Genomic DNA, 14,551 nt, shown 5'->3' with positions numbered 1-14,551 from the left:
AAATGACACTTATATTCCATATGGATAAACAACCTAAAACGGAATACGCTCGGATATGTGCTCCAGAATAAATGACAAAACACAAGGCAATCACGATTTGTCTTGAAATGTCATATTCAAACTTTCAAATCGCTTTATAAATAGGAAAAGTAAGTTGTTAAAGTGGAAAGTGAGCCTTGCTGGCCGGTGCACTTGACGCCCGGCTTAAACACAAACCAAGCCTCCTCCCGTACGGGGAGGCAGCGAAAAGAGCGATTCAAATAAAAGGCAATAAAGGCGCTTGGAAGTTCAACCAATACAATGAAATCTTACCTTCAGCTCATGAATGGACAGATCTGGTAGCGGTTGCTCGACTCTTGTCTATTAGTAATCCATAAAATGTGATTCTTAACGCAACGACTCACAACAATACGAGCGCTACTTTTCTCTTGCGCGTCTCTTCTTTTTGTGTGTGTGTGTGTGTGCGCGCGGCGCTCAAATCGGAATATCCATCTCGAAATCCGCACTAGAAAACGAGAAAGAAAAGGGGGGAAACACACGCCGATGTAATGAGGAGGCTCTAAAAGTGTCCCACGGGAATAGTGAAACGGGAGTCCCGGTTGTGGCGACGGTCACTGAGGTGCGCACAGGCTCGTCCACGACAGCCGCCGACGGTCATCCTATTTGGGGATGAAGCTTCTTAGCTGAGTGGAGCTGGAGCGCAGGCGAGCCCAGCTGTCAGCCACCCGCCACACACACACACACGCGCACGCATGCACAGACACACGCACACACACACACGCACACACACACGCGCGCGCGCACTGGGAGGAGCTACGTCTCCGGAACGAGGGGCTATTGTGTCAATGGGTGCCAGTTATGGACAAGTGTATTTCTATTTTTACGCACGGAGGAGAAAGCCAGGGCTGCTAATAATAGTTCGGACTCTGGGAAGAAGAGCGAGGTGTGTTTAAAAACAGGCTGGATGAACTGAGAAAACAAGAGCTGCAATGCACTATAGTGCAAGTGTCAAACTCAAGGGCCGCGACTCGTTTTTCGTGCGCCCCACTAAAGCATTTCTTGCAAATAAATTGGATTTGCATATGTAATTTTGGCAGAATTGCGATTTTCGTCACTTTTTAAAGATACAGTAATCCCTCGTTTATCGCGGATATTTGGTTCCAAAAACCACCCGCGATAAGTGAAATCCGCGAAATACGGTCACCAACAAGAATTACTGGGCAGGCTAACGAGTTCGCGGAAAGATGCTAATTCGCGATTGTGCCAACACGCCAAATCGGACTTCTAAAGGAATGTAAACAAACATTTGGAGCAATACTACGTTGTCCTAAAGTTTAGACACGTTTCCTCAATTTAGACGTTTTATTTTGACTTTTAAATGTTTTTTTGATTTTGAAAAAAAATCTGCGATGTCCAGAAGCCGCGATAAACGAAACGCAAAGTAGCGAGGGATCACTATCTTACAAGCATTTTTAAAAAAAAATATTTTAACGTAAACTAACAAAATGGTGGTATGGGGTGATATGTTTGTCCTTTGTAATGTCAGGCTGTCTTTGTTGCTTTGAAGACTTGCATGTACTAAAACTAAAAGAATTCACCATTGTTAGCTAATTTAATATAGCTTGCCATTGAAGGATCAACAGAGACCATGCTTGATTCATCAAAGGTAACAAACACGGGGGCACAACTGACACAGAGTCACTCAACACGCAGAGTTGCTAACGGTTTAGCCGCTTAACAGCCAGCCAAGTCAATATACTCAGGATTCGCTGACTCTGAGATCACTCAACTATCTTGCTCAATAGCAATGTGAGTTTGGGGACTAATGCGATAGAGCTAATCAAATCACTGACCCCTTTGGTCACATGCTGCAATGAGGCCCGAGGCATGCCCTATGCTATCCTTCCATTTGCTATAAATAACACTTATCCTGTTCAGAGGCGAGATTGGACTCTATTGAATGACAAATGTAGTCAGGCCAAAAATACTGTGTTCAAACTTATGGGCAATTTAGAGTCTTCAATATACCGAGCGTTTTTAGAAAGTAGGAGGGCTACATAGAGAGAAAGAGATCCAAACTCCGGCACAGAAAAACCGAGATAGGAACCCAGAACATTCCCGCTGTGAGTCCCGAAGAGCCCAAGCTCATATATTTTGCTTCGCAGTGAGGTCGCGGACAAACTGACCTCCCTGCAGCAAAGCGCTCCAATGCACCTTTTTCTTCTTTTTCTTTTAAGTCCATGCAAACAACGTTATGATTCAAAGCATCTGCTGAATGTTTTTTAAGTCTCATGTCTGTCAGTTCTTCCATGTTGTAGGTCAACGACCCCTCCGGTTATCCAGTGGGTTCCACTATACACAAACATGCTTTTACAGCGGAGATGGGCAAAGCGTGGTCTGCGGCCCGCATATGGTCCTCTCCATTTTTTTAATATGGCCAACAGAGGATTTGAATTTGAGTCCTGTGACATTTTATTGCTGTTATGCCGAATACGTACATTTTTGAAAACCACGACCTCAGGTATTCCAAAAAGTGACATCGTGCAAGATTAACCAACTAGCTATGTGTGATGAAACAACAAAATGAGCTGACAAGACTAAATCTTGCACACAAAATGAAATTGACCATATTTGGATAAAAAAGATTTCTGCCTCACTGCATCGTTGTTGTTAATTTAGCCGGGTTTTTTTTTCTAAAATAAATGTATCAAGATATTTGTATTTATTTTGGTACTTACTTCATTTACATTAATAAATGCACTATGCAGTTTATTAATTTATTGTAAAAAATAAAATACAGAAGAAACTAAAATAAAAAGTTTTATAGATACATTACGTTCAACATTCATACTTTGGATTTAATTGTTTTTTGTACTGCATTGAAACCATTTCCCCCCTGATCTACAAATGACCTGACCCATCTGTTCATCTTAAAAAAAGATTTTTAAAAAAATCGCAGCCCCTGAGCTAAAAAAAATTGCCCTCCCCTGTTTGAAAGCCACCGAGGTCGAATTTCTCCAATCGTATGCTCGGATCTTATCAACAGGGGCTATAAAGTAAAAACTCTTAATAACAACTGCTATGTTCAAAAAGTTACACGGTACATTTAGACTCCAATCTGATGTCAACTTTTAAGCCTGTAGCCAAACCAAAACCAGAAGCTATTTGTCAAACAGAAGCAAGCTCCAAAACACATGCTGCTCAATTGCACATATGTGAATAAATCCTTCCACCCCCCCCAAAAAAAACACTTAAAATATAAAACAATAAAAATCTGAAACTAACAAGCCACCTGAACAAAAAAGTTCCATGTGCAAACATTGTGTGTTGTAATTTCACTTCTGCCAGGCCCCATTGCCGTCTTGTTAGCGTAGCGACTCAGTACAGAAGTGCCTCCCCGTGGCGCCGAGCCAAAAAGTCGACAGTACTCTAATGGCCTGGTGCCTGCGAGTCCTCTCTTCATCACTTCATTTGGTTTAAATCTGTTCGCCAACATGCAACAGAACCCGGAATGTAGACTCAGGTTGAAATGTTTTGTTGAATGCATTCATTTTGCATTCAAGTCCAATAATATTGTATTGTTATGAGACGTTTTTAAGCGAGGCAAACATACAAACCACTTGTCCACCGTGCGACCCTAACTCTAGTAAATATCAATTACCCGAATTAATTTTCGTTAATGTTTCCTTCTGAAAAGATCTTCCTATTCTCCCTGCATTATGCGTCTGTCGGCCATCTTGAATAGTTGTTCTTCATTTTCAGTTTCCATGAGTTCAACTTGCTCACTTCTTTCGTCATCACTCAGTTTAACCGTATCTGCCACAATCACCAAAAGCGGTCCCGGGCACATTCGGGACTCTGCGCGGAGACGAGGTGGTTGAAATAGAGCAACCATCACAGGCTAGAATGGGCACAGACAGCAGGCACACACCGGGGATTCTTCAGAAACTCAGCTTGAGTCTGTTAAACTTCCTGACAACTCGTTCCTTCATTTCTTTACTCTCTACCAACTTTGGGTAAAATATTACTTCCCCAACATCATCTTCAGCTCTCTCTACAAGCTTTGCGCTTGCTTGGAACCAAGCAACATTATTTATTTATTTAGTTAGTTTTATTTCATTATTTTATTTATTTAGATCTCCCATCTAGTTGAAGAACAATGCGTTTTCTCTGCTTGTCACTACACGTCACTGTCATAGATGAACAATGAGAGGATGGTATTATTCCCACAAATACAGTGAGGACTTCTTGATCCTTGTTATGATAACATGAAATGGTTGTATCTAAAATATATCATATTATGTATTACTTGGGCCCTCTCTGCGTCCATTACAACCTGGTGATCCTGAAAGGGGGATCCTTCCATCTGTGGTCCCTTCTCAAGGTTTCTCATTTTCCCCTGGTAGGGGTTTTTGGAGTTTTTCCTTGCCCTTTTGGGAGCTTAAGATCAGGGGATGCTTTGAGAATAATTGTCAATTTTTGTCTATGTGAAGCCCTTTGAGACGGTTTGTGATTTAGGGTTATACAAATAAACTTGACTTGACTTGACTTGACTTGAAAGCCAATTCAATGTGGCAGAGCATGAAAATGTCTGGTACTTTTCCTCTGTCTACATGAATGAACAACGGAGCCAGTTTATTTTAGCCATAAGGTAGAAAAGAGTAAACATGGACAATTTGTGGCTACCGCATACCTGCTGCCTTGCTAAAACTTTCCATATGTGGCTTCTGTCGCGCAGGAAAGTATCGCAGCGCATAATAGTCCTTTCTTTGTCCGCGAATGCTTCCGAACCGGTGTCTGATTTTAAATTTGGATTAATGCTATGGGAGTGCTTGTATAACAGGGACGACAAAAGGCATGGTGATAAATTACATTCACTATTAGAGTGCAGGTGTACCTAATATTGTGCCCGGATATGAAACTCATGCATTACAGTGATTTGATGCATTTTGATGAAGCGGGCCCTCCTGCTGCACATCTCGATGTGTCACCTTTTCCTCGCGGGGGCGGCGTCAAAACAGTCACAATCAACAGTAATACAGGCCGCAATGACATTCGTCAGGAAGTCGGCTTTATATTTAACACACAAATAGCTGAGCTACTGTTGCCCTGGAGCGTTTACTACCTGACAGTAATCTCAGGGAGGTGTCACTCACATGCGCCGGTGTGCATGTAATACTTGTACATACGTACGCGCGCGCACACACACACACACACACACACACACACACACGTGCGGCAGACACAACCCTGCACAATGCACCCACAATTCTTCGCAGCTCTTGGAACGAAGCGTACAAAAGTGATTGAGTGGGTTGCCCCAGTTATGAATTTAATGATGCCAGGATCTCTCGCCCACACACAGACACGAGTGTGCAGCACCAACAGACACACAGACTTGGATACGTTTTTGCAATGATAATTAATAAGCAATGGTAAATATTATTCGACGTACAAGTCAGCCAGTGCCACGTTGGGTAATTTGAGGTACCGTTCATTTGCCAAGTGACATTTTATTACAATTTAATAGGATGATTTCATTTTTTTTCAACCACTAGCATCAATGGGGCTCAATACAGTCAAGTGTATGTTGGGAATGAGTTTGGTGTGTGTGTGAAAGAGAGAACTCGGGTATCTGTTGCCTGTAATGGCAAAATGATGTAACGCATAGCCAAATAGAGTGTACGCACGCACGCACACACACTAAGACATACTGTCGGCAGGCAGAAGCTTCCTCTGTTCTTGCTGGTTTGCATGAAAGGCATAAATAAGTCAGCATTTCTGCATGATAGGTCTGTAACTAGCAGTGACAGTTAGAGAGCATCGACTTTTAGAATCTCAGATGGGACTTCATGTGCGTCTGTGTGGGGGTGACTGGACTGGACGGGTTGAGTGCATGTGCATGTGTTCTGCCCCTGTCCATCGTCTACCTCTTGAGGGCTAAAGGAGACTGAAGCTCGAGGGAGCGAGTGCTTTTTGACGTCAATTGCAAATGCACTGGGGAAGGCTAACCATAGAGTATTACTGCCGGATTTCTTTTTTTCAGAATGGTGGGAGCTATGTTCGAATCTCAGGCCCTCCACTGTGTTTTTGTGGGTTTTCAAATGGGCTCTCCAGGCTCCTCCCACATTCCCAAAAAACCCCAGGTGAGGTTCACTGAAGACTAAATTGCCCACAGGTATGACGGGAGTGTCTATATTTTGTGTGATTGACGGATGACGAGTCCAAGGTGTAAGGGAAGGAGGGTCACCTACCTGTTTTTGATGGTCATGGCGGTTTTGATCGTCTCGGTTGCCAAAAAAGGGAGATGATGGTTAGATCTTAAAAAAAAAAACAGCAGAACAAAACATTAAGAAGAAGGCCAAGGACAAGAGGACATTGTTTATTGCGAGGGAAGCGTAATGAGGAAGAGATTAAATCAGGGTGGGGCTATGGAGGCAGGAAACACACACAAAGGGTAAGCAAGTGGAATTGATGAAAGACTATTTTTGAATAGGTTGTATACAACTAAAAATGACATTCCAGTTTTTGTGGCAGTGCTCCTCATTGTTATTATTAGAGATAAAAAAAGATAAGAACAGCAAAACAAATTGCTTTCTAACAATGAAAATATTGATGTCATAGTCCTCCCTAAGTTTGGCGAAGAAATTGACGTGCATCCCCCCCCGAACCAACGAAATTATTCCCTTGCAAAAAATCCAGTGCGGGATGGAACTGATTATGGGAGCATCACTCGGAAGGAATACATTGGCATAGGGGAAGGAAGCAGATGTTCCCTTGACATTTCACATTACGATCCAAATCTTTATTGCAGCTGTTGATCCCCACGCAGACCTGACCCCCGTCGTCTCAAGTCTCGGTCTGAGCCCGGGACCGGGGGAAAGGTGGTTATGAGTGATTTGATGGCATGTACACATGAATAAGTCATCCTGCGTCTGCGCACACACTCGTGCCGCTCATCTATTTTTCAATCTGACTTCCATTCTCACTCGCGTTGTGTCTGCTCACCCGGCGGCCTTTATATTTGTCTTTTGTCTTATTTTTTTTGTAAATCTCTCTCTCTTGTAGTGTGAAAATAGAACACAATAATACGCTCTAAAAGGTTCCACAGAGATAGGCAAGTCGCAAGTGTTTTGTTGCTCAACTGAGTTTGTGAGCTGAATTATTTGAAAACAAAGCCGTTGATTTCGGTGACATTTTGACAGAATTGTAAATTGTAAATATATGAAAAGGAACTTTTTGCCACTTGTGTTCATTTTGTGAACTTGTCAGTAATATATGATTTGTTTGGCCTTGGAAAAGCTCTGAGCGATATGGAATATCATTCCGCTGCGATTTCTATCTCCTGCGTTGTCTTTTGAATGGAATACAGCTGCGAGGGAAAGGCTGGCGGAAAAAAAATAAAAACGGTTGCCTTTCTTCTGGTCTCTGGCCTTTGGGGGTACATCTGACTTTCATGCTGCTAGCATGGGATCGATTTCTATTTAATTTGCCATTCGCACTGTGACTGGCTGGTGATCAGACCAGGGTGGAGTCTGACTTTCATCCTAAATCGACTTCCAGGGTGGCAAGAAGCTGGAAACTATCCCAGCTGACAATTTGCAAAAGTACATCGCGTACTGGTTGCCTGTCAATGACAGGGCGCATATCGAGACGCAGTCACTGAGTGGAAAAGTGAACCCATGCTGCCCGCTTGGAAGTCAAGCGAGTGAGCCATTGCACTGTCAATGATTTAATTTGGTACAGTCAAAGAAATTTTCACTGACCATTTGAATTTCCAGACTTAAAGCCTATAAAGTAACGGTCCCCAACCACCGGGCCGTGGACCGGTACCGGTCCGTGGGTCGTTTGGTACCGGGCCCCACAAAAGAAAAAATATAAATAAATGTAGCATCTACAAAGAAAACTAAAAAAAAATAAAAAAAACTACGGTTGTCCGCAAGGGACAAAAAGCGAAACAAACCCAGGCCATACATGACACCTAATTCATGTGGTTTATACTTGTTTTTAAATCGTATTATTTCTTATCATCATATTTACCCCCCGGACTTTAAGGGCCGGTCTGTGAAAATATTTCTGGCACGTAACCGGTCCGTGGCGCAAAAACGATTGGGGACCGCTGCTATAAAGAACACAATAAAGGGCGTGTCTGTTGGTGAATTGTTCCAATACTTTTGCTCTAATTAAAATGGCGGGTTTCAACCAAAAGACAATCAGTTTCTTGGCTCGGTCAGACCACCCTGAACATGATAGGTTGCGTTTGGGAGAATTACTAGTGTAGAGGAAGACTTTAATAAGATGTATTTAAATATGGAAAAGCGACTTTGATTGTTATTTATAGCTCAACGTACCACAGGTCACTTTGTTTTATTCCCAGCAGCTCCTGAAAGGATTATTTAGATTTATAACATTGGATTTAAAATCCATCTTTAGGCTATCATTGGAGCATTAATGCCATTATGATCAGCTGCTCTGCATTCCACCTTAGACACACTTTGACTTTGAGCCGCTAAAAGATGGATGGCTTGGATGTAAGCGAATGTAGGTCAGCGTGGGTGAGGGTCGACGTCGGCCGCATAAATCAGAGGGGGCTGATTACCAGATATGCTGATGAATTATGGCCACCGAAGGTGTAAGAAAAATCGGTAAGAAAAAAAAAAATCATTTATAAGTCGGTTTCCACTGATGATTTGATGGTGTGGAGATTAGAGGTCAGGTATTTAAAAGAGCATTTTGAAAACGTTAGGGCGGAACATTTGAAGTTGTCACACGTATCCTGTATCAGGTTATGACTGTGAAAATCAAGTAAAAAGACACATCAGTCAGTCAGACAGACAATCAAAGTCACTCAAAAGTGATGCCAAAACACGAGTTGATGAAGACGACCTGCTCTTCACTATCGGTCCAAATACTAACCGAGCAAATGCGGCACAGATGTGCGTGAATCTAAAACACGTTTTGCTTCTCAGATTTACGACTTCAATAAAAGACGACACGACATTGCGAACGTCAAATACCCAGATCAGGAGACAGAAATAAGAAATACTATGTTGACGTAAAAAGTTAGTAAGCTTTCACGGGCTGAGATTTGACTAAATGAATTGTACATTTTCACAACATGCCTGAAATATGAAGAGTTTTCTGATTAGGAAATAGCCCACAATGTGGATTTATTGAGCCTACAAATAAATTGGATTAAAAGGATAGTTATTCAAACAGAGGACATCATCTTTGCCGCTGTGTCTAGATGATCGCCGTAATTACATCTTTACAGTACATTGTTGTGTGTCATAAAGTATTCACGCTGACATTACATCTATATTGCAGTATCTCCTGCCCCAGATTTTACTTTGAGCGTTTTGACACACATTGGACTGACTCACAGCCAGTCCTCCTTTGTTCAATAGAGTTTCTCCAGTGAAAGAATTCTGTTTAATCTCCAATCTGTCTGTGAAAGCGGGCTGTAAAGTAACCGTGTTGCAATGGAGAGATCAGCACACAACAAAAGCTCCGGGAGGGAGACACTGCTGACTTCTGTCTGTGGCTTTGAGAGAATGCGAGAGTGATGCTGGGCCCTCTCAAGGAGACAAATGGGGGGGTTAAAAAATAAAAACAAAGGTAAAAGGCAAGGAGAAAAGTCAGGTTGAAGGGCAATGGAGAAAAAGGTGATGTTGTGACGAGAGAAAAATACCGCTGTCAGCATGGAGGGGGGCGGGGGGTGATGGAAGGGTAATGACAAGGGGGAGGGGCCCGCTTGACCTCTGCTGACATTTCCTTACCCGTAGCTGCTGGGAAGACATGACGGAAGTGGGTGCAGTGATGGGATATCCTGCCGCCCGCACCCCAGCCCCCTCGTCCTCCCACGTCGGGAAGTCTGCGCCAGGATGAGGCGGCGTCCAAGCACAACACAAACACGCAACGAGTCCACTCCAGCCCACTTTGCAGTGACGCACACATGGGCAGGTGCGAGCAGATGGACACGCAAGCTGCCGCTCGTGCACGACGCCAACGACGGTAGAACCTTGCGAGTCCAAAGTTGCCGAAGACAAAATCGGTGGTACTTTTTTAACTTTAATTCGTTACGTGATCAAGATTGTGACTAAATTTATAATCACCCAGCGTAATCGCAATCAAGACTGTCGACTTTGCTCATCGCGGGAAATATCAAATCCATCCCACTTGTGTACTACTGTGTTTTACGGCTACTATCAAACGCTTAACATTTAGTTTTGTTTTGTTATGGCCGAATAACAACGCTTGACTCTCGTGCTTGACTCTCAACATTCACACAATGAAGGATGTGAGAGTAGAGAGAGAGAGAAAGAGAGAGAGAGAAAGAGCGTGAATCACCAACGTGGAAAGTGCAGCGCACTGAGTTTGCTTTGCCTCGCATATACGCCAGTTTATTTTACGAACGTTTTAATGGGAAACAAATAATAATCACCTTGGGTCGAAATGATTTATTGTTGGGGTGATCACTCCAATCAAGTGGAAACCTTTTTTAAAAACTACTTTTGTCATTTTGGTTTATGACTCCCCTTACGTCCTTGGCTGTCAGATATACGTATTTCAGCAACGAGTGGGTATTTTTCCTGTGGAAAAGCACTGGCTACATCAAAGCACGGCCACACTCATAGTGGAACCTCATTCTGGCCCTCCTCTCGTACCTCCAGATCCAGTAATTACAGCTCATATTGGACATCAATATTACTTGACAGATCGCGGTAGAAAACCACCGCAGAGCAACTCAAGAACGCATACAAGAAAACGAATTAGGAAGAACTGATTCATCCCTTAGTTTCTTGCAGTCCATGATATCTAGATAGATTGACATATTTATGCTGATGTAATTTCTTAAATGTTGCACAAGCCAGCCTTTTGGGTTTATTTTCACTAGACCCTTTTTTTTTTTTTTTTTACTTTTGAGACCCAGGTAACTTGCAAGAAATTGATTGTAGGTTTTAAATTTTAGGCGCTTCAATACTGCCCTCTTGTGTCTTTGTTTTAGTCACAGAAAAAATATATAATTTTGTTGTTTTGTGGATTTATTTAATTGTCTTTTCATTGTTCATCAAAAGAATTGTTTTGTTTTGTTTTAACCTCGACCTGACGTATTTTTTGACGAGTGTCAGGGGGCAGCCCAGGTGCAGTGGGAGAACAAAAAAAATGCAACATATAGGTAAGGTGAATAGTATGAGCAGTACTTAATTGTTAAAATGTATGTCATGTGTTGCTGTGATCATAATAGCTATGGCATGCATTCTTTATTATACCTTTAAAGTAGATTTACTTCATTTTTTAAACTCATATACAGTTGTGGCTAGCTTATTTTTACACTTGCATGCCATTTATAAGTAGGACGAATGAAGTATACCAGCATCGCATGACCGTGATTTAGTCCTGCACTAAAATATAATTCACTTGGACTCACATAATCATTCAAAGTAGCATATGGAAAAAACTGACAACTTCATTTTCCCCCCCAGTCAGCCATACTTCCTGTTTTCACCACTATTTGTGCGTACACTTGGCTGATGCTTGCAGTTTTTTCCGTGCTGTTGTCCATTATGAGATCTTGTCTAATAAAACCTGAACCCATGTGAGCAGAGATTGGAGATACACAGAATACAAGCTTGGGGTACATGATGATGGCTTAACGTTTCAGACAGGCAGGCAGCGGTCAGCAAACAAAGCAGAAGTGATAGACGATGGAACGTTTGTGCACATATTCTGCAAAGCTACATGTTTAGCAATCATGTGACCTACTTTCGCAACTGTTTTCATCATCCAACCGCCGTGACAATAAACGCTGCCAGCCTCCACTAATGTCACGATGTGTCAGCCATTTCATCATTTAGTGGCAAAGTCGCTCCCATTTATCCCCAATTGAAAATAATTGTTCTGAAGCCTCCTGTACTACTTCTTAACTCAGCACTGCTTATGTGTGAATTATTACAGTCATTGGGGAAATGTCTGTCTGTCTATACATATATTTGTGTAATTTCTAAAGAATCATTTTCAATAGGGTACGCACTATTGTGTACCTTATCAAGCATTAGTTTAAATCACTTTTGATTAACACTTCAAATTAAGTCTTCAAGATGCACGGCAAAATAGGCAACAGTGACACCTTGTGATCATCCTTTCTTTTCACATGCCCGACCACTTCAACGTTGACCATCTCAAATGTCATGGTATAATAAAATAGCACGATGCTCATGACATCGCTATAATGTGGTTGGAAGACATTTAAAAGATAGGCTGTTCACAAAATGGATGGATGGTTTGTATTCAAGACATTTACATGGAACCTGTTATTAGGACAATACCTACCACCATATTTTTTGTTGTCTTCATTTACCTGTGCATATGAATGTGTTTTGTAAATATTTATTTTTTGTTTGTCTGCAAAACCCTTGAACACATACTTACAATTAATGGTGCGCTTTGATCCAACTTGTGCCTGGGCCCGGTCTGGAAACACAAAGCAACACAAAAAACGTTTCATTGTACAACTATGTGCTTAATGACACAGTTTGTATAGTAAAATGTTTTTAAAATGAGGTCTACAATCCGTTTTATCCGTATTTATATTATAATCTAACGATAGTATTCGGCGTTCTAATTGCGGGTATGAGTACCTTCATTTGAGTTGACATTTTAACTATCTGTTTACTCAAGACGGATGCGCAAACAGAATATAACTGACGGTCAATAATTACAGTACAGTAGAGCAATGGTCCCCAAACTTTTTAGCACCACAGACTGGTTATGTGTCAGAAACATTTTTGCGTACCGGCCTCTATATACGTGTGTTTATATATATATATATATATATATATATATATATATATATATATATATATATATATATATATATATATATATATATATATATATATAAAATGTATTTCTATAAATAAATAATACATTTATAATAAAAATATAAATACAATGAAATAAAATGATACGACTGGCATAAAAACTAGTATAAACCACATAAAAGTGAAACTCACCATTACGTTGAATTAGTGGAAGCTTGTTTCTCAGAAGTGAGCCGGTCCTATCTAGGCGTAATTGGAGACAATGACACCCAAAGTGGTTAAGGTTTGTCTTTTAATACAGGATGCTTGGTCTCCATGTGCCAAAAGCAGTTTTGAAGGCTTCATTGCCTCGTTAGCTAGCTTGTCGCCACATATTATGCAGCGTGGGCTTGGCGCGTCAGAGACACCTGTAGCGATAAATCCATATTTTAAGTAGGACTCTAGAAATTTTCTTTTAAATACAGCTTTCCTTTTCTTAGACGTCGTAGCCTATTCTTCTACCGTCTCCTCATTGGGCTTTTTGTCCTGTTCCGAAGAAACTTTCCAAACATCTCTGTTTCTTGTTCATTTTCGCTTGTTTCGCGGGCTCGTCTGGGGTGACATGTCACGTGACACCGGTCCAAGCGCCTCTGCGAATACTACAAGTCCCACAATGCACTGCAGCGCCACGGTCACTATCATGACGCATCGCCAACATAGCCTCCTCTGATGAAGCTTTCTATTTGCTAACCTTGAGGAGAGGTTGGCTCCTTCCTTGTGGTTTAGCGTTGGGGAAGGAGCAACAATTTAAGCAACCGGGGCTTTTCGAGAGCTAAATATGTGTGTGTCAGTCTTGCTCTAAAGCTGCCCGTGTTACGGATAGCTTGAAAAGAGAGCTTCCAAGGGCTAGCATGCTAACGCTAGCTAAGTGAGTGGACCAAATCGGTACTAGTTCGAACCTCTTGCTTGGACAGCTATAGTTAACTCTTGAATACAAACCTGCTCTGGTGAGGAGGCACTGACAGTGGATATAAAATCGGCGGGGCATTGTCGGAAAGTGCAATATAAGGTGAGTACGAGTTGCACATTTAGTTGAGAATGAGCCCATGGTTATCAATGACGGGGGCTAGTTAAACTTGACAGTTGAGTCGACACAATTTGGTTCAAGTTTGAAAACGGGTACTGAAGCCTCGGTGTAAAAAGACTAAACGGCTGTGAAGAGTGAAGCCAGCGTTAAATGTCTTCTTGTGCGGCGTTGTAGTGCTGCCGACCCATCACGTGAGTGGCCACTGCATAGGAAGCAGGACATGGAATTGGCCACTTTCTCGTTCAGTTAAGCGCAACTTTATTAGTGGACACGCCATTAGGTACACCTACCCCATTTCTCCATCCTTTATTGAGCCTGGGTTGTTATTTGTCATGATACAATACTATACAACTTTATTTATATAGCCCATTTCACAACAGCTGCACCTGTTACAAGCGCTTTACATTTAACATAATAGTACAACCACAAAGACAGTCAAAACAGTAAATTAAAACGCAATATACAGTAATATATTTTGAACAAAGTCAGTCGAAAGTCAACATTTATAAACTAAGTGATTTAAAACAGTCTACGTTGCTTCTTGACATTTACGTGTAGTTTAGTTCTCTCTGTGTTCTTTTAATACAGTAGCAGTCTTAGTAACCTAGGATGACTTCTGTTGCTTGAGAAAAACAAAAAAAAAACTTGGTAAGCTTTTTCA

General features: G+C 41.6%; 2 protein-coding genes across 6 annotated transcripts in view; one reads left to right on the top strand and one right to left on the bottom strand.

Moving 5' to 3' along the window:
* sema6a (sema domain, transmembrane domain (TM), and cytoplasmic domain, (semaphorin) 6A) overlaps positions 1 to 13,402 on the bottom strand; it is a 95,015-nt gene extending 81,613 nt beyond the window's left edge. For 2 of the 4 annotated variants that reach the window (XM_088375940.1, XM_088375942.1), the window contains exon 1: positions 313 to 748. The gene's annotated coding sequence lies outside the window, so the exon portion shown is untranslated. Of the gene's footprint in view, positions 1 to 312; positions 749 to 6,254; positions 6,321 to 12,432; positions 12,475 to 13,016 lie in introns of those variants that run through there. The other 2 variants (XM_088375941.1, XM_088375943.1) reach the window with 2 other exon arrangements.
* A 77-nt stretch (positions 13,403 to 13,479) lies between these two features.
* The window catches only part of dmxl1 (Dmx like 1), a 30,451-nt gene continuing 29,379 nt past the window's right edge, over positions 13,480 to 14,551 (top strand). For both annotated transcript variants that reach the window (XM_088375937.1, XM_088375936.1), the window contains exon 1: positions 13,480 to 13,872. The gene's annotated coding sequence lies outside the window, so the exon portion shown is untranslated. The remainder of the gene's footprint in view (positions 13,873 to 14,551) is intronic.

Source organism: Syngnathus floridae, chromosome 5 (genome assembly GCF_059516105.1).
Source record: "Syngnathus floridae isolate MCC-2025c chromosome 5, RoL_Sflo_1.0, whole genome shotgun sequence".
Lineage (NCBI taxonomy): Eukaryota > Metazoa > Chordata > Actinopteri > Syngnathiformes > Syngnathidae > Syngnathus > Syngnathus floridae.
This window is presented reverse-complemented; position numbering and strand designations above follow the sequence as displayed.